This window comes from Tyto alba, unplaced genomic scaffold (genome assembly GCF_018691265.1).
Source record: "Tyto alba isolate M040663 unplaced genomic scaffold, T.alba_DEE_v4.0 Super-Scaffold_2, whole genome shotgun sequence".
NCBI classification, from domain to species: domain Eukaryota; kingdom Metazoa; phylum Chordata; class Aves; order Strigiformes; family Tytonidae; genus Tyto; species Tyto alba.
The window spans coordinates 84,952,335-84,972,172 of NW_024881282.1; positions in this window are offsets into that span (position 1 = coordinate 84,952,335).

The window sequence follows — 19,838 nt, forward strand, 5'->3', positions numbered from 1 at the left end:
CCTTAGTGTATCTTCACTCTCCTTGCCCCAGAACATGGAGAAGCTTTGTTTCCATGGTCAGCATTTTGTTATGGGTATTGTATAATTTAAATCAGTACTAAATTGTGGTTTATATTCCCTGGAGCAGCCTACACACAGAATGGCCCACAGGCTTGGTAATTACCCTGTTGATGGTAACACCTAGAAAATTCTTCTCACAGTGAGAAATGTCTTATTTGTAATAGGATTTTGCAATACTTACAGAAACAAGACTAATTTTCATTAGCAAGCATTATGCATCATGGTTTTGAAGAAATCAGGAATTTTTGACCCAGGGTCCTTGCCTTCCATAATGCTACATCTATGTTTGTAGATCTGTTTATAGATGTAGATATAACTCCCGCTGCTATTAATTCAATTTCTCCTGATTCTTTCCCCAAGTAATTTAACTGAGTTTATTTAAATTAATTTAGTAATTAATGTTCGGTGTTTGCCTGTCCTCATCAGCAAACTTTTCAAAGCAGCTTTATTCATGATAGAGCCTGATCTTAAAAATGACAAGATATCATCTTACATGAGCATTTGTAGGATTTCAAGGACTTTTCCTGTCCAAAATTGCAACCCTACCTTGATACAACTGCTTCTAGAATGATTTGTTAGAGGCAGAATGTTTTACATAAATTATTTCCCCTCCTTAGAACACCATTATAGTTTCCACTCTCTATATTTTTTCATGCCACTTTTGCCATGGAAGAATCTGAACACCTTCCCATACTGCATGAAAGAATATGAGCAACATCTGTCGTAGGTGGCTTGTTCTTTGTCTCACCTCCCTGGAGAGAGAGCTGTGTATGTAGTGGATAGGGATATAAATAATAAATGATTCTTCTCCACAGTCAAACTAGGGAAAAAAATAATGGTTTGATGTAGACTGAAATTTGTTTTATCGTTTTTCCTAAGCAAAACATTAGAAGAAAAGTTAGTGGCATATAGAACTTTTTATTCAGCTTCAGAGGAAATATTTTGGTTTTGTGGAACAGACAAAAAAGATGGGAAATGAAAGGTTAGATTCATTAAACTTTGCTGGAGAAGAAGCTGGCAAAAGGAAGACCTCTTCATGCCTAACAATTCAATGATTGTAATACTCAGCCCAAAACATGACGTACTCAGGTTATTGCACATATGGGTTCCAGATGATGCTCATGGAGTAATTCACTTTTCAGGGCAAAATGGAGCAGGGGGAATGGGAGGAATAGAAAGGTCCCAGACTGAAAGGGTCTTCTTGGTGTTTATGGCCATTTCCTAAGACAGGGCATCCTCTTTTCTTGTGGTTTTACAAGGAATTACTCTTTTGCTTTCCATCCAAAATATATGGCAACTTTGAGTAATGTGTTAATAATTTCAAGATTACTAGAATCACATTTATTCCAGGGGATAGTTTATGCAGTTCCAGAGGAAAGTTATATTTAGAGGGAATTGTGTTTTTAGGTAAATTCTATTTATGTCCTGCCTTTTGACTTATTCTTCGGGAGTTCCTGCATGACTGTAATTTTTTTTAAGCAGTGGTTTACTAGTAAATAGTAACTTTTTTTTTTTTTTTTTTTTCAAGTTATATTTCTATCTATGGTTATTATAATTCTCCTGTCTCTAAATCAAAGAATATCTTCACAGGGTGAACTCTTTCTAGGAGGTATTTTAATACCAGAGCAGATCTGTCATGATATAATTACCACACCTTGGTATCCCCTAGACAAATGATACTCTGAAGTGTAGGAAATTGCTTCTTACTATTAAAAACAAGTAGTTCTGTGAGCAGTGAATGAAACCTTCTTTCTGGTGGACCATGTTGTACTTTTATTTCATTCCTTTATTGCCTCCAACAACAACCTCAGCTCTGCCCTGTATCCCTTGGACAGACCCATCACGTTAACAGCAGACTAAGGACAACATGATAGTAAGGTCAAGGGTAGTTGGGAGCTCTTCATGTGCTCATTGTCCACAACTGCTGCCAAACAGAATAATTACCAGTTCAGTTCTGTCTGCTTTTTCCTCACTAATTTGAACCTATGTCTTCTACCTGATTGCTGAGATTCACATTAATTTAATTCTCACTTAAATGACCGTGTTTCTGTCAAATTTGGTTGAAAGTGACCAGTGTACTCAAATCTTATTGAGGTGAAGGGCACTAACAGACAGTAGGTTCGATTCAATTCCTTTTGCTTGCATAGGAAATCAGTCTATAAAGGAAAATAAATTAATTTAAAACACTTCCAATCTCATTGACATTTAAAAAATAAATAGGTTACTAGATGTCAGGATGTCAGGTGCATATTTGCAGCACTGGAGTTTATAGTTTTGGGGGTTCCATTTTTGACCCAGTAATGTCATTTGAGCCTGTAAAACGTTCTTTATTAAACTCATCTTTCACTTTAGCTCATTTAAAATGACAGGTATAAAAGGCCATTGTCTTGATATAGTGAAAAAAACCCCACCAGTCTGTGGTTCCAAAATTAATGTACAGTTTTCAGGTCTTCTGATCACTTCTTCTCTGACCCCAAGTAAGTCATTAGAAGGTCTGAGGTAGGTTGACATTTGTCATGGTTTGGGCTCAGAGGGCAACTGAGCACCACACAGCCACTCACTCCCCACTTCCCTCCAGCACTGAGAAGAGGAAAATAATCCAGGCTTGGGATTTGGGATAGGACAGGGAGGGGTAGATCATCCATTATGGTCATAGGCAAAAGAAAGACTCATTAGGTGAAGAAAAAAGAAAATAAATTTATTACAGACACTAAAACCAAAACCACTTCCCTTCTTCTCAGGCTCAGCTCTGCTCCCAATATCTCTACCTCCTCCCCTCAGCAGCACAGGGGCAGGGAATGGGGGGTGCAGTCAGTGCTGCCGCTTCTTCCAGCTTCGGTGAGGGGAGCTTCTAGAACTTGTTCCCCCTGCTCCAGCGTGGTCCCCCTCTCACAGGAGACAGTCCTCCACAAACTTTGTCTGGCATGAGTTCCTCCCATGGGCTGCAGCGTTTCCTTACACTGCTCCAGTGTGGGACACCAACTTTCTCCAACTGGAGTCAGTCCCATGGCTGTAGCCCTTCCCGAGCTGCTCCAGCGTGGGACACCCCCTCATGCTGCAATCCTCCCAGCACTGAACTACAACAGTGGGGTCTACCTTTTCCCAGAAGACCTCAGCCTTCTTCAGGCACAGCACCTCGGTCATCCAGGTGAAAAACACAGGACATAAATCAGTGTCTGCTCCACTGTAGATCTTCATGGGTGAAGTTGTCTCATCACAGGATACAGGGGGGGCTCTGCTCTGGCACACCTCCCCCCTCCTTTCTTCCTCTGCTCCTCCACTGACCTTGGTGTTCATGCAGCTGCAGCAACTCCTCCTCACAAGTCCCACTGCTCATCACCACGTCCCTTCTTAAATACGTTATCGCAGAGGTGCAGCTGATTGGCTCAGTTTTGGTGCAGAGGTGGAGCTGACTTGGAGCTGGAGGAGCTTCGAGAAGATTCTCACAGGGGGCCACCCCTAGAGCCCCCTCCCCTGCTACCAAAAACCCCCACTGCTCACTCAAACCCAGGACAACATTCCATTAAGAATTAAAAAAAAAAAAAAAAGAGAAGAAAAAAGAAGAGAAAAAGAACAACTATATTAATATTTTTATCCATAACTACCTTCCAAAGCATACACAACTCAGATCCTGGAAACAAGATAAATACAACATTTCTCTCGAATAGAAAGCAAGGACACATTATTGTAAATATACTTCCCTTCTGAAAGAACTCTATTCTCCCCTTTCCAGTGTGAATTTAGTGGCAGTGTATCACTCCAGACAGCTCTCTCAGTTATAAGTCTCTCAGACCACATCTAAGTTCTTTTCTCCAGTTTTTATTTCTATATTTTTTCTGCTGTGTAATTGTAAAATGCTTTTTACTTTGTTAAGAACAAGGATATTTATTTACCAAGAAAAAAACCTCTTAGAATTAAGTCTTATTGCTGTGTTGCAATCATTAGTAATACATAGACTCTTGCTCCTCCAACTAGGATGTCTGGAAAGAGAAGGGAAAATGCAGAATGTATCATAAGAATGTAAATCAGAATATTTTTTGCCCTCTCTTTTCTCTCTCTGTCTTCTCGTGAGGTTCACAACTGCATTACGTTAAAAAATCAGGAGTTGATTTTATTATTATTTTTTCTATTTTTTTCCTTGTGATTATTGCATATTTTTTCAGAGCATAGGATCTGTTATCCTAAAACAGTAATGTTAGGGAAAAAATTGGACAAAGCAGAAGTTTCCTTAAATATTGTTCATATTTTATTAGTCTGTGGATTCCCTCAGTAGAGAATTTTTTATTACACACTAAGTACTACGATATAGGAAAAAATATTATATCCACTCCAGAGAACAGAGAGGTTTCTGCTGTTACTAAATCTTACTTTAAAATACAAAACTCCCTAAATCTTTATGGTTCCAGTATTTGTGAATCTCAGTTTGGATATGTCCTTGACTGCTCTCTAATCAAGACCTTTGAATTGCAGTGCAAAAATATAAATGACAGTTCCATATTCACAAATACAAAGAGTCTCAAGTGTACTTTTTTTTTTTTTCCCCATTTACATTCTGATTACAGAAAAGCATAATTTCCAGTGTTAACATCAACTATCCTTGAGCAATATAAATCTTAATTACTGTAAGCTGGAAGTAGTACTAACAAACGCATGAGGTACTTTACAAGGAAGTAAGTGTGTCCCTATGTACATGTAAAAAATTTCAGCAATTTCTTTCCTGCGGTTAACAAGATCTAAATCTGTTTAATGGTGAGTAATCTCTAAGAAGCAATATAACATGAATAATTATTCAGAACTTTGGATTCTCTTCCTACTTTTCTTTTAACAGTGTTTTTCTGTAAAACATCCACATTAGATCTGACATCTGGTGAACTAATAATCTATGAGTGACATTCATCATTTAAAATTATTCATAGAAAAACTTAGACTGAAGTTGTGAGTCTGGATGATCCTGTATGCTGGGAAGTCAGGTGCAGAGATGCTTCAAAACTGTTCAGCAGAAATCCATCACCAGCTCATTTATGCAGGAGAAAGGTTTAAGGGAAAGAACACTTGAAATGTGTTAATCAGAATTTGTATTTCTGCAGGCAGAGAAAGCAGATAAAATGGCACTGGAATTGAGAGAATTTCACCTCCTTATCTTAGTGGCAAAACTGATTGAAACGTCACTTGTTCTCAAATTTCCTTGAGCCCATCACTTAGAAATAAATGATAAAGCAAGAGTTTCATATTTCTTTCTAATTGTTTTGCATTTCTTATGGTTGGGAGGACAGTAGTTATATCTTCTTGGATCTGCAGGCAGTGTGAAAAGAAAGCTCTTCTTTATTCATCTTAGATATACAGGAGCATCTTGCCTTCCCTGGGAATGTCCTGCTCAGACAGAATGGACTCTGCTGGCATGGCTGGTGCTGGGTCACTTCTCTTTGAGAGACACTTATCTACAGGTAAAGTGATAACAGGGACCAAACGATACTCTCCTGCAAATAGTTCAAGGATGTGTATGGCCATGATGTGGAGACAATTACCCCAGCGGAGGAATATGTGAGGTATTTTTCAGGCAAACATAGCCTTAACTCAGCCTTTTTCACCACTCTGTTTTTGCTACTGCATGTAGCTGACATTGGTGTTCCTAATGACCAGCCCTTTTCTGTGAGGCGGGCAGAAAGGATGATCAGCATCTGGGGAAGCACCAAGGCACAGAACTAGCAGCGGATGTACAAACAGTCAAACCAGTATATATTTTTTTTTTAATTCTAATTTTTATGTTATTATTTTTTATTTTACTTTGAATTAGAGATGTAGTTAGCAGTAACATTTTTGTCCTCAGTTAACCTCTTTTGGCCGGCCATCAGTGGCTAATTACAATGAATGACAAACTATATTTTACTTTAAATAATTTCTATACAGTCTAATGGATGCTGATTAATCACCATAAAATATTTTTTTCTGATTTTTTTTCAATACCCTGAGGAGAACAAAAGTTCATCTACAGCAAATATTTATAGTCATTTCAAGCCATTTTAACCTCTTTTGGCAATAGACAGAACACGCTTCTCTGCTCTACAGCTTTTCAGCACCTTGCTTAAAATAACAAATTGGTCCTTTCTGCTTTGGGATTGCCTAGCCAGATATAGAGATAAATAGCTCCTTAAAACCTCAGGACATTTCTCTTGTCTCTTTGGCTTAATCCACTACCAATCCTGTCATTATCATCCACTGAAGAAAATGTCACAGCTAATATACTGTAAGACCACAATTTTAATTCAAAATCACTGTATGGACACTTCTTCTTTACTACAGGCTATAGAACTATAAATATAAAGTCTTTATACACACATATAAAAAATGAGTTCATTGAAGGTGCTTGGGTACTTACATAAGATTGTCTTTGCAGGATGAAGTACCAAGCAACATGCTAAATTCTTCCAAATTCCCCTTCAGCACTGCAATGTATCCTTGCCACATGGACAACCATGATGGGGTTCCAAAAAGGACAAAGACAAGTGGTTTAACAGAGGCAAAGGTCTGGTATTAAGACATGTAGACTCTGATCATCTAATGTAAACTGGATTTAATAGTTCTGCAGTGTACGTAAATATCATCAGATTGTTTTAGTGAACCAGCATTACTACATAATTATCATCAGGCAGTCAAAATCAGAGGTCACTGATATTTCAGGAAATTTTTGACATTTTTAAAAAAAAAAAAAAAAAAACAAAAACAAAAACCAAGAGAAAGTTTCTAAAATATTTACTTTAGATTTTGATGATCTCTATTTAAAATCTGCAACTTGAGATATTAAATTTAGGCTTCTATAGTCATAATCTCAAGTAAGTGGACAGATTTAAGGAAGGTTTCTTCTTTTTTCCTCTTCTCAGCTCCAGCCAGTCTGAAGGGGAGTAGCCTGATTAGCATTTCTCAGGGTCAAATGCTAAGACAAGAAAGCTTCCATTTTGTGAGCAAGTCTAATATGCTGGCAATCATGCATTTTGGATCCACCTATCTTACCCACAAGAGATAGTCTGTGGAAATCTTCCTCTTTAACATTTCCTGCAGTAGCTCATAGTCTAATCCTTAATGTCTTGTAATTCAATACCTGCTGTGTCAGGGGATTTGATAGCCATTACAGCAGCTATTTCAGTTGGTTGCACTGTAGCTCAGTCTGAGCTTTGTAAAGCTTGTCAGCTCCAGCCCTGCATGAGTACGAACCTCTGCTTTGCCATTGTCAGGCCTGAGGTAACTCAATAAGAAACTGAAACAGTCTGGTGCACCGGCTGGATAACCATTTGGCTGGGTTTGTATCTAAGCTAGTGAAATCACAATTTCCCCTGTATCATTTTCACCTAAAGATACAATAAATTGGCTTAGGATTGCTCACCTTGAGAAACCAGCCCAAGCTCTTGCTTTGTGAAGAAGCAGAAAACTAAGCAAAACTTCAGCTCAGTTTCATTACCAACACTTTGCTCATCTCTAATATTAAAACATTTTCTTTCTACTTTTATCTTTCGGTTGTCACCTTCCCTAGCAAGGCATCATTTTGTTCCATCAAAGCTTTAGAAATAATGCCATTTTTTCCCCACCTTCTCTCTGTACAGCTGTGATCTTTAATCCCTGGTATCAATCTCTCATTCTGTGGTTCCTGCCTCACTCTGTAACCCCTGCAACCTTGGAGCAAATGAGTCTATTTTTGTCTCTGCAGATTTGATGGCAAATAACACAGTTATTAGGGACATCTTTTTCTCGCTCTAATGTCCTGGTTTTGGCTGGCAGAGAGTTAATTTTCTTCCCAGTAGCTGGTAGAGTGTTGCGTTTTAGATTTAGAATGAGAATAATATTGACAACACAGTGAAGTTTTTAGTTACTGCAAGCAGTGGTGAAGGACTCTTCAGTTTCTCATACTGGGAAGAACAAGAAATTAGGAGGAGACACAGCCAGGACAGCTGACCCCAACTGACCAAAGGGATATTCCATACCATGTGATGTCATGTTCACTATATAAACTCAGAAGAAAGCCGGCCGAGGGCTGCTGCTTGGGAACTGGCTGGGAATTGGTCAGATGGTAGTGGGCAATAGCATTGTGCATCACTTGTTTTGTATATTCTAATTATATTATTATAGATTTTATTTAATTTATATTTATAATAATAATAGTAATAATAATAACAACAACAATAATATTCCCTTCTTTTTCTGTCCTTTTAAACCATCTTTATCTCAGCGTATGAATTTTACGTTTTTTTCCAATTTTTTCCCCCATCCCAATGTGGGAAGGGAAGTGAGAACAACTGTGTGGTGTTTAGCTGCCTGCTGCATTAAGCCACAACATCTAATAACAATGATTTATCTTCAGTAATTTTTCCATGCCTGAGTTGCCAGCATGGCTGGAGGGACACTCTGACATATTTTTTCTGAGTGTGCAGATTGTTACATTTCCACCCCCCATTTTTTTTTTTTTTTTTTAATTCTTCTGTCTGAGATATTTATTTATTTCAATTTTTGTTCCATCCAATCCCCTGGTACGACTTATCCATTTGTGTGTAACTTATAGCTGTCAACAGTTACACCAGGCTGCTCAAATTTATTGCTCACCACTGATACAGCTATAATTTCGTTTTAGTCAAATACCTTAAGCTCTCTCAATTCTCACAGTGTAGTTCTTATGCCAGTGCCCCAGGAAAGAAATCCCCACCATAGCATTTGTGCAGTTTTCCCAGATTGTGACAGAGGGTTATAGAGTGAGGTTGGCTACACTAGGAACAACCTATTACTATTTTCACTCTGGTGTATCAAGACCATGCAGGATCACAGCTGGGTATGAGCTGAGGAAAGAGAATATGTCTCAAGTGATGACAACCCCCAAAATTTATAATGTTAGAGGGTGAAAGCCACATTTGCAAATCCCACAGGCAATACATGCAGTCTGTAGAACATGGGGTATGTGATGTGATATAGGGATATATGTGATCCATGAGATCCAAGTAGAAAGTTTCATTTAATATTTGAACTGCAACACTATGGATTATCTTCAGCTTCTGAGGGACACCAGTTACATCTTTGGTTTACACTGTCCTGCCTACTGATAATTGTTTATTATGAAAAGATAAAAGAAGAAAAACAGATAATAAGAACTCCTGTGTGTTGTTGTCACTAATACCAGCCTATCAAAAATCTAATATGTTTCTAATCAGACTGGCTGGTGAGATATATATTGTTAAAAATATCTTGTTTTTCATTGTTTTAAAAATCTTTTTCTTCTGCATTTTCACAATCTTTTGTAAAGGTAAATCTTGACTGAAAAGAAAAAAGCTGCTGAAGAACACTTATTTTCTGAAAAAGGTATTCTCAGGCTTCTGACCAAACATGGTCAACTAAAAGTTTGTTTTGTAGTTTGAATAAGTAGTCTTGTTAAGAAGCATATCCTTTAATACCTTTTATTGCTAAATCTGAAAACTTAGCAATCACTAGAACAAGGCCTTATAGCTTTTAAGTTTATCCACATTGCTCTCAGATTCCTGGCTGGTTTTCCAAACATTTTGGTCCAAGAAGACACTAAGAATCTCCAAGCTTTTCCTCAGAACCGCCACTACTCACATAAGTGGGGACAGTGATGGAGGAATAAATCATGCTGTTTGGTACAGTTCTGCGGGCTCCTGTAGGAGAAACACTGCAAGAACCATCTCACAATGCTTTCAGAAATGGGAGATTGCCATCTAAACTATTTTGGGAAATAATAACTTGAGTAAATGCATTTTATCTTCCTTAAGTTTCAAGAAATTAGAAATATCAAAGGATACATAGGAATCCCTTATTTTATTCCTGCTAATACATTTTCATTCATCTACGTCCCTTGTTATTCCTTGTAGTACATGGTTCAAACTACTTATAACTGAATCAAAACAAAGGATTTTCTGATACTGAAAAATTATTCCTTAAACTCAATACCAGGTGTTATTGCAATTACCCTGACCTTTAACTTAAATTCCACTCTTATTATGACAGAAATTTATCTCTCATATTGTGCTGCAAATATGATGTACCAAAGTTAGACCTCCTTCTGGAGGATCTGGGGAAAGACTTTAGGAAGCCTTGAGCAACTCTGATTGCTTTCTATTTTCCAATAAGAGGCATCCTATAGAGAAGAAAGCTTAAACAAGTCAGTTAAGGAAATGACCAAAATATTTTCTTAGTAAAGCCGGGTATAGACAAGAAAAATGTAGTGGTGACTTGATTAAGGATATTTAAAGATAAAGTATATTTGGTCACAGGTGAGTGAATCTATTCTGTTCCTGCCTGGTCAGTTTTATGACTTCCTCTGCAAATTGTCAGAATAAAGGAAACTGTTTGACAAATCTTTTTTTTTTTTTTTTTTTTTTTTTTTTTTTTTTTTTTTTTTTTTTTAATATGTGTGTGGATAAAGATGACTCAGGGAACCAAGTTTGGTGAGAAAGGCAGACTTGAATGAGTAAAAAGTATTAATAAGAATAAATAAGATACTAGAAGAGCCTGGAGAAGCATAATTCTAGAGAATAGGCTCTGTCAATGCACCAAGACTAACATCTGAGAACTTTTGCATGGAGCCATGCTTCAGCTCCAGAGACAGAAACAGGTGTCTCACAGCTTTCGCAGTCTTTTTTCTCAGAGAGTTGAAGAAGATATAGACTCAATATTTTCATAATGAGATCACTAAAAATAACTTTAGTCTTTGATGATGTACCTTCTTGATTGTGAATCGTTGTTGTCAGAAGTCAAAGTTTGGATCTTTGTTATTTTTCTTTTTCCTAATTCTTTAGCTCAGAGAAAACTGAATCGATTTATTTTTTGCTTAGGTCCAATAACTCTCCCAACAGTGATTCTTCACTCAACATTTGTCTGGAAGTGGAATTTTAATCTCCTAATCAGCCGATGTGAGCTGTGCTGTTCAGACTTCATTTTAGCTGTCTCAGGAATTTAGTAGGTTAAGAACTTTCATGTCTCAGTGGGATGCATAGCTCCTGATTCACATTTTGTAACACTGCAGTTGGATTATCACCACTTTGTGTTTGTAGCCTTTCTTGACCACTCATTGTATAAATCCCTGCTTTGCACAAAATTCGGCATCTAGAATGGTCACTTGCTTACATCAGCTTATCACACTGCAATTTAGGATGCTTCACTGGCTTCCTGTCAAATGCATAGCTGCTTTTACTGTACTTGCATACTATTCACATCTTGTTTTCGTCTTCACTTACCTCCCTAAACAGCTGATCAGTCAATGTCCTTGTAACTGAGACCTGTAGTTGCCCTTTGTTAAAGATTTGCATTTTTTTTATAAGTTGCTTCCCATCAGAGCTGAGAAATGTAATTTTTTTGAGTTTTGGGTGGGATTTTTTGGATACCTCATATTGACTTCTCTAGCAGAAGTTCTGTTTAATTCTAATATAGTTTAAGTGTATAATGCCATGTGTTGCTTCTGCATGAAGTGTGCTATATAAATGCAAATCAGCTAATTAATTCATAACAACAAGTATTATAGCAACACATTGACTGTCATGTTCTGCAGTTTCCAGTTGAACACTGTGTATATGTTTTATTGTTAGAAGAATTGCAGCAGGAGGGTTAATAATTTTAAATCTAAGTAGCCTTGGCTGTTTATACAGACCTATGATTGTCTATCTGTACAGATTAAAGGACCAAAGTTTTTACCCTTAGCCCTAGTTGATGACTTTCTGTATGAATGTGGGAGAAATCACCTCTTTAGATGTTTTCAGACATCACTTGTTTGTGAAATGGGAATAATGATTCCTTTTCCCCTCTGAAAGGTACAGAGAGCAATGGATAAACTGGGTTATGTAAGTAGAAAGTACTGAACATGATATAAAATCTCAAAAAATCATGCTGAGTTCAGCTTTAGCATTCTTTGCACCAGAATGTTACAGAAACTGGTAATCTAACAGTAAAATTACTCCTCTATTTCTCAACTGTTTCTAAATCCAGTCTACCTACAAGATCTAAAATTCTCTGAAGTTTCGGTAAGCTATATGTATGCCAGTATCAGGCAGATATAAAACACTCTCCTTTCCAAGACAAGTTTCCTGTTAATAGTTAACAGCATGAAGTACCAATCTTTGTCTTTGCTCAGAAATGCAAAATTTTTATTAAAAAATATTTAATTTTAAGCTTGTCACTTTAATGGTGGAAGCACTCACAGTAATCAGAAAAATTCCTTTCACATAGTTCCAGTGGACAGTGAAATCCAGGGGAATGCTGCTTGTGCGTGTGTTTAGGGTAAATGTCTGACTGTTCAGAGAAGGGCTTCACAACAAGAGTTTTGTCACTGTCAGAACAGTTCTCTAAACAGAATTTCAGAAATAAAAAATAATTTCTGTCAAACTTTTCAGTGGAGAGTTTTTGAAAATAAACGGAGAGCAACTGAAGACTTTAAAACCTTGAAAATACACAGGTATTAGAAAGTTTGCAAGGAAAAAATGTGCAGACACTTTACACAAAATATAATAAAACATCACAGATATTATTCTTTTAGAAAGTGTGGGTGGAAATATTACCACTGATTTTCATAATCTGCATCAGGTTCTCTGGCACAACAGCAGAATAGTTGGTATTCAAGCATTTTGGCTAATGTAGGGACAATTACAGACTTGTGTAGCAGCTTCTCAGCTTTTCTTTTCTCCATTGCATGTCTCTGAACAATCATACAGAGACTGAGACCCAAACATCCCTTCCCTAAAACAATGACTGTAACCTGAGTGCAGAAACGTCCTTCCTTTCCACAGCTGAATGCTTGCACTTGAGTGATGCATGTTAGCCCTTGCACAGATGCCAAGTCAGGTTTGCCCTGTATTAGCTTCTCACAAACAGCAGTCAGCAACCACAGTGCACTAAGGTACATGAGGTGCACCTGGATCTAGAGGAAAACAGTTGAGAGATAAAAGCAATATTTTCAACTGGAGCTGTTTCTGTCATTTTTCCTCTCTTTCACCAATATAATGCATCTCAAACCCAGCATTGTTCCCTGCAATTCTTTCTAAATAATATCAGAAGAGTCACATAGCCCTCCAAAATGGTTTATTCTCCAGTAGGCCTCAGAAACTCATCAGAACAAACCTCTCCACTATCTTCATACTACCAAAACTGTCCTAAATTTATCAGTTAATAACCACTCTCTAATGTAGCTTCAAAATAAGTGGATGCTTTTTATGATTGTTTCCAGGGCCTAACACTTGATTAAATACTTCTTTAATGACCACATATCCCTTCTAATTTTTATTAAGAAAATGTGCTTGTGTATGTGCACATATAAAGGCATCTTATACTAAGAATATATGAAACTATGCATATTTCCCTGTACCTCACTGTTTCCACACACGTATACAAACTGAAAGCAAATTCTTCGTTCTTAGATACAGACATTTAATACAGCAAGGAGGAAGAAAAAGAAATATCTTAAATTGCCCAGTTATGGAGAAAATTACCAAGTGAAAGATTGAAAAAGACTTTCAAAAAGATGGTGTTGAAGTAGCTGTGTAATTATGCAAACCATCGTATTTCTTTCTACTGTTTTGTTGCATAGTTAAATTAAATATATGAAGGGTGCAAAATAAAAAAAAAAAAAAAAAGATTTATATTGTACGAAGGCAGTTAAACACTTCAGATTGCTAAAAACATTATCTTAATTATCCACATATTATGCTCAGAAGAAAATCATTAGCTTTCTCTTTATGAGAACTGTCAGTGCCAAAAATACTTCATTCCAGAAAACTGGATTTAAGGAGAAATGTTCAAAACAACTCATACTTAAGCCATGAATAGTTTTCTTTGAACTTTTTGATTTTTAAGCACCTCAAAATTAACTTGGCTAGAGATAGGAGAATCTTCCTTACTACATCTGTGAAACTCTGGAAAAAGATTTACTCCTTTGGACATTTATTAGTAATGAGAGAAAGGATGGGAAAGGCAAAGATGTCTCATATGAGAAAAATGCATAATCCACAAGTATAATGGAAATGTGATGAGAACTGAAAGGTCAACATGCTACAGTAACAAAACTAGATCAAGTAGTTACAAAAAGAGGGACAGAAATGGGGGACTTTGAATTGCAACCATCCAAAACTGAAGTCTCTTGTCTAAGCTCATCAACAAAGTTCACTCCGTAATTTAATAGAGACATAGAGACAGATACTCCAGTGCATGATTCATCCCACCCTCATGTTGGACAAGAAAAAAACATGTAACAACCTTGTGTTTTGGACAGGATTTCAGCTTAATTTGTAGCAAGAGAGCAAGGATGTCTATCCTGAAATGTTGGAGAATTGCAAGGAAATGGGACAAAAATAGCTGCACCTCATCACCGAACTTGGTATTAAATATCTAAATGAACAATCAAAGGACAGTCTTTTAATCAGTAGACAACATGAATTATGATCCGATAAAACATGTCTTGAACAATTGCCAATAGTGTAAAAAATAAGAAATCCAAATCTCTTGGTAGACACAAGTTTAAGTGAGCCAAAGAAATCTGCTCATTGTCTGTGAATTCTTAATCTTTAAATATAAGAAATTTAGGGTTAAGGCAAGGCTTGACTACAGGCAGGACATGGGCATTATTTTTGGCTCTATCACTGTCGTTCAATGTGGCTTAAGGTATATTATTTAATATCATCCTTCCTCATGTGCAAAAGATGGTGAAAATATCCCTTTCCACTTTTCTTCTCTATTTATCTCATCCACTGGAAATCTTTCTTAACTTTTTTCTTATCTAGGGCAGATAAGAAAAATCTCCTCCTGTATGTACAGCTTCCGGCACACCTGAATCACAAGTTCCAGAAGTAACTTCTGAGTATTTCTACAATAAACCTGACTGCAATAAAATATCTGGTCTTAAAGGATTCAGATATTAATAAACCACAACAAAACAAGTAGCCCTGGGGCTGCGAAGACTTTGGCCCCATCTACGAAGTGAGATTAAGCTCAGAGATCACCTATCCCTTGTATTAATGACAGTGTTAGTTCTTAAAAACAAATACTGAGTGAAGAGTATATCAGACATGAAATTCAAACCACTTATTTTTCAAGCTGATGTAATGGAACCTGACCTTTTCCAAGGTCAGCTGAGGCAGGAGGACTGTGAAAATGTGACAGGGTCATGGTAATGGCCCAAAAGATCATTGCACTGCAGAATTACACCCCCAGAGCAGGGGAAGAACTCAGAATTCAGTTTAACAGATCTAGTGCTATTAACAGTGGGGCTGGTGTCTAGAAATAGCAATGGGTGACCGAAAACATGTAAACTGAACCTAAGAGGTCTGTGAGCTGCCTCTTGTGGAAACAGACTTATCTAATAAACTAAGAGACTGAGGTGCTTATTCAGTGGAGGTCTGGGAAGAAGCGTCTCTTCATTTCTGATTCCTTCTTGCACTGCTCTTCTGTAGCCTTTGCCATGTCACTTAAGAAAGAAGTACCAGAAGTCACCTGTTATTTGGACTATTTCCATAAGGCAAAACAAAGCCTGAGATAACTGGGACCTTATTTCAGCAGTGCTGAGAACTCAAAATGAGAAATTACCTCTGAAAATTTTGCTTTTAACCTGTCTTTCAGAGCCCCATCAAGTCTCCATTTCTCTATTTCCCATAATTCTAAGGGTTAGATGAAATTTCAAAGCATTATCCTAATGATAAGAATGCAGGATAGTAATAAGTAATATGTTTTCTTCAGATTTTCATTTTAGAAAAAGTTTAAGTAAAAGTAATGCTAATATAGTTTGTGGTACAAGGAAATTTCTCATTACTGGCAGGTGCTATTTGATTTATTCATTCATGAGGAAAAGTTACAACACAACATGTACTGTATGGAATTAAGAAAGGATCCTAAACAATCTTATCCCTGAATATTTCTAGCTTTCCTTGGTGTGTGTCATGGTAAAACATGTGTTATTTACCCAATGGACCAGAGCGTTTTCTCTGGAGAAGATGAGCTTGTAATGGAAATGCTGACACAACCTCAACTATAACAGCATGAACGAAGACACTTTAATAACATTTTTATTGCTGTAACATCTTTTAAAAATGAAACACCTGGGACTTGTGCTTAAAAAAAAATCAAGAGCAGAGTTGTAAATTCTGCTCTCTTCATATGATGGGAAATTAATCCAACAAGACAAAGATTGGGATGTTAAATTACCCTACCAACATTTAAAATCATTCCAGTAAAAGATAATTAATAGATATAATAATGTATTTCCCAAGAAGTATATTGTCATATGCGCTAACATTTAGAACTTCATACCTTTTAAAGAGATGGTGGATTCCTGCTATAACTTCACAGATACAGAAGACACTGTACAAACAGAATAGTTTTGCACGATAGTATAATTATCCTCTGAAATTACAAAAAAAAAAAGAATGATGAGGATTTTGTGAAACCCTGAGGATAATCTTCAGGGACATATTGGTACATGAGATGTATCTTGAGAATGACGTGCTATTAGTAAAACTATGAAAAGTAAGTAACATCTTTATAATGACTGTGTTGCATTGTGTGTGAAGAGTGTTTCTAGGAATCGATCCAAGTAGTAATTGAATCTCCTCTGTTGAATGTCTCAACTTTTGAGATTGTGGAGAGAGAAAATAAAGAAAACAGAATTCAAATGTAAGAAGGTCAGAAAGGACAGACTGGGGGATTATTTCTTGCAGGATTCCTGTAGCTTGGGACTTGCACTTCTGAACAAACTTTCAACACTGTTGAGAGGGACAAAGCTGAAGGACAAACCACATGAAGTAATGTCATACTCAGAATTTCAGCATGTTTCTAAGCCCAGGTGTCCAAGCTCAAACATAAATCTTGACAGGGTCCAGTTTAGAGGTTCACTGAATTTTGGTCTTTAGTGTTAAAGTTTATTGTAAACTTTGTTGTATGTAAACATAGTCTAAAAGGTGAGGGATGGTAGGAGAAGGGGAAGCTCAATGCATACCTTGAATTTGTAATAGATTTATCAAATTGTTGGTGTTTTTATAGAAAGGCAGCTAGTGAAGCCTCTTTTGAAATCCCTTGTTGCTATTAGGGGCTGCTTTCACCTTATATAAATTTAATTGTGCTATAGTCAGTGTTTAGTTCAAGATAGTTTCCTGTTCTGGTCAATGGACAGTGAAGATTCATGCCATCCTACAATCATGTCCGAGATAGGCAGCATGAATTATACTTGAGAGGCCAGCCTCCCTCTAAATTCTTCTGAGGGAAGCTACAGAATCATTTTAGAGAATGTTTTTACAGCCCTCTAGTTTGCTTAAAATAAACTCTACCCTCTTTGCACCTGCAAAACCAACTACATTTTCTAACTAGCAATTTCATATTAATCTCCTGACTATTTAAAAATTTAATCCCCACTGATCAGATTATGTTCCTTAGTAGTGGCTTTAGATAGCCCACTGAAAAAACTATAGCAAGATACGAATGTTTAAAGGTGCTCGGACTACTTATTATCATTGATGCTAGCAAGATTTGAGTGCAAGTACATTTCATCATATCTCTCTTACTCCTCTAGGTGAAAAATAGGCAAAAACTAACTTCCCTATGACATAAGATATTATGACAATATCATCAAAGGTTACAAAGCCCTCAGATAAAATGATTATGTTAGCTAGAAAGTTTAAAAAACTGACTGGAAATTATTTGTCTCTTAAGGTGACTTTTATTGTAGCACAGAGACAAAGTGACAAAAATGGAATGATAGATATGTTATAGCTATTATTATTACCAGTAAGAATCACTATGGGAGCACAAGTATTGGATTCAAGTATTAAATCTATCCCAGACCCCTTTTCCGTGTCCATCTGGATTAAAATAAAATGGTGTCGTATTTATTTAAATTTGATTCAAGATTCAAAGTTTCTTGAAAATCAGGAATGCTGAGACAACATCTATCCCAGATGATTGGTTTGTTTTATTCTCAATTATTTTTCCTGGGTTTGGGATAGTATAGATTGTTGTGAGTCTTCACTAAATTTTATCTAAGCAACTGAGTTCTCTTATAATATGGGATTAGTACAAAAGTACCCTTTATTGGATCATCTGTGCACTCTCTGAAGCATATGTCCCAAAAGATAATAAAAAAATGAATGCTTTTCTATAAAGTCATACCCAATTATAAATGAGAGATTAAAGAAAGGAGACTTCACCAATATGATAAAACGTACTTTAGAACTGGCATCTTGAATTAAGTAAACATAATCTAAACCAGGATCTTTGCTGGGAACCACAAACCTAGTGATTTTTATTGCTTGAAGAGCTGGTGCTGTTGATTGTACAGAATTGGACTTATGTTCATGGACTCCACACTAAAACATCCAAGTGGATAAATTATAGGAATTTACAAGGTGCATTCAGAAAGCCTTTTTTTTGCCTTCCCCTCTGCATAACCATGTCTTGTGTCTCCTTGAACTTCCTCTTCTAAATAGCATGTCAAGGAACTAATTTAACATCATAGCAATCTTACTTAACAATCATACATCTTTGAGAGACGTTTTATGGAAAGGAAAACTTTTTCATGCTCTGTCTGAACCATCAATTTTAGGGTCTTTTCTTTTGGTCTAACTGCTTTATCTAACTACAAGAAAAGTGATTGTACTATTCATTCAAAATGGAAGAGTTCTAATGGAAGAAATTGAGAAAGACTTGCCTGAATCTTCTCAGTATTCTGATGTTTTCTTAAGTGGTGGACGAGTTTTAAGTTTAAGTCTCTAATTTACATCAAGTGGAATTAGTGATAAGGCAGTATTTGATTGATTTTTATTACTGTTTTCACTCACCAAAAAAAAACTTTTAAAAGTCCAAGAAAAGCCACAGCTTTCACCTACATAAATAAAAAGGCCTTTGAAAAAGTTTAGTTTTGTCCTGACACAGAATGCAAAACTTATGAAATCTTACAATGTTACAAATGGAAAACCCATTCAATTGAGTTATACTTAGGAGCTTTTACCTGTAACATACATAGTGTTCAACACAATGTCTAAATTCTGCTCTGAGTCACTTTTGTATGGTCTATTGTTCTCCTTTTGAAAATTATAAATTACCTTTTTCTTGTTTCAACTATTTATTGGAAGTTTGACTGGACATTTCAAGGTAAAGATTTTGCATGTTGTACTGCTATAGGTCTTGTCTTATTCCAATGAAACACCTTCAGAACAATTTTTATTTTTATTTTTTTTTGCTATTTCTCTGCTTACTACGGGATTTGGACATAATGAATTTTCTATATTCCCATACTTCTCTGAAAAAAAGGCTCCAGGAGTAGTGAAATGATTACCTGTGTAATATTTCTGGTCAACAGTCTAGGTTAATTTACAAGTCATCTAAAAAAATCACAATCCATTGTGGAGTTTTTATCCTTTTTGCTGAAATATGTTTTCAATACCAGTAGTCTTCTGTTCACTAAGAACAAGAAGCCAGAAGCAGTACTGAGAAACTGAGCTCTCCCATCCCAAAGAGCTCTTCCCCAATAGAAGTACAGATGAAAATAAAGGTCAGAATTTGCAACCAGGACCCAGAATTCTAGATTATACAGATAATCCCTAGATCTATAAAATGTACAGTTTATATTCATGATTAAATAAAATAGTAATGATAGCAAAGTAGGGTTCTGGGAAAAGAAGAGGAAACAAAATACTTAAAGTAAATTGCAAAGAAAGGATGAGTGGTAGCCATATCTCACAACTTTTCTACTTGTATCTAAAAATTTCATAAAACACCGTTAGCATCTTTTTTCCCTTTATTTAACAAAGACTACAAAA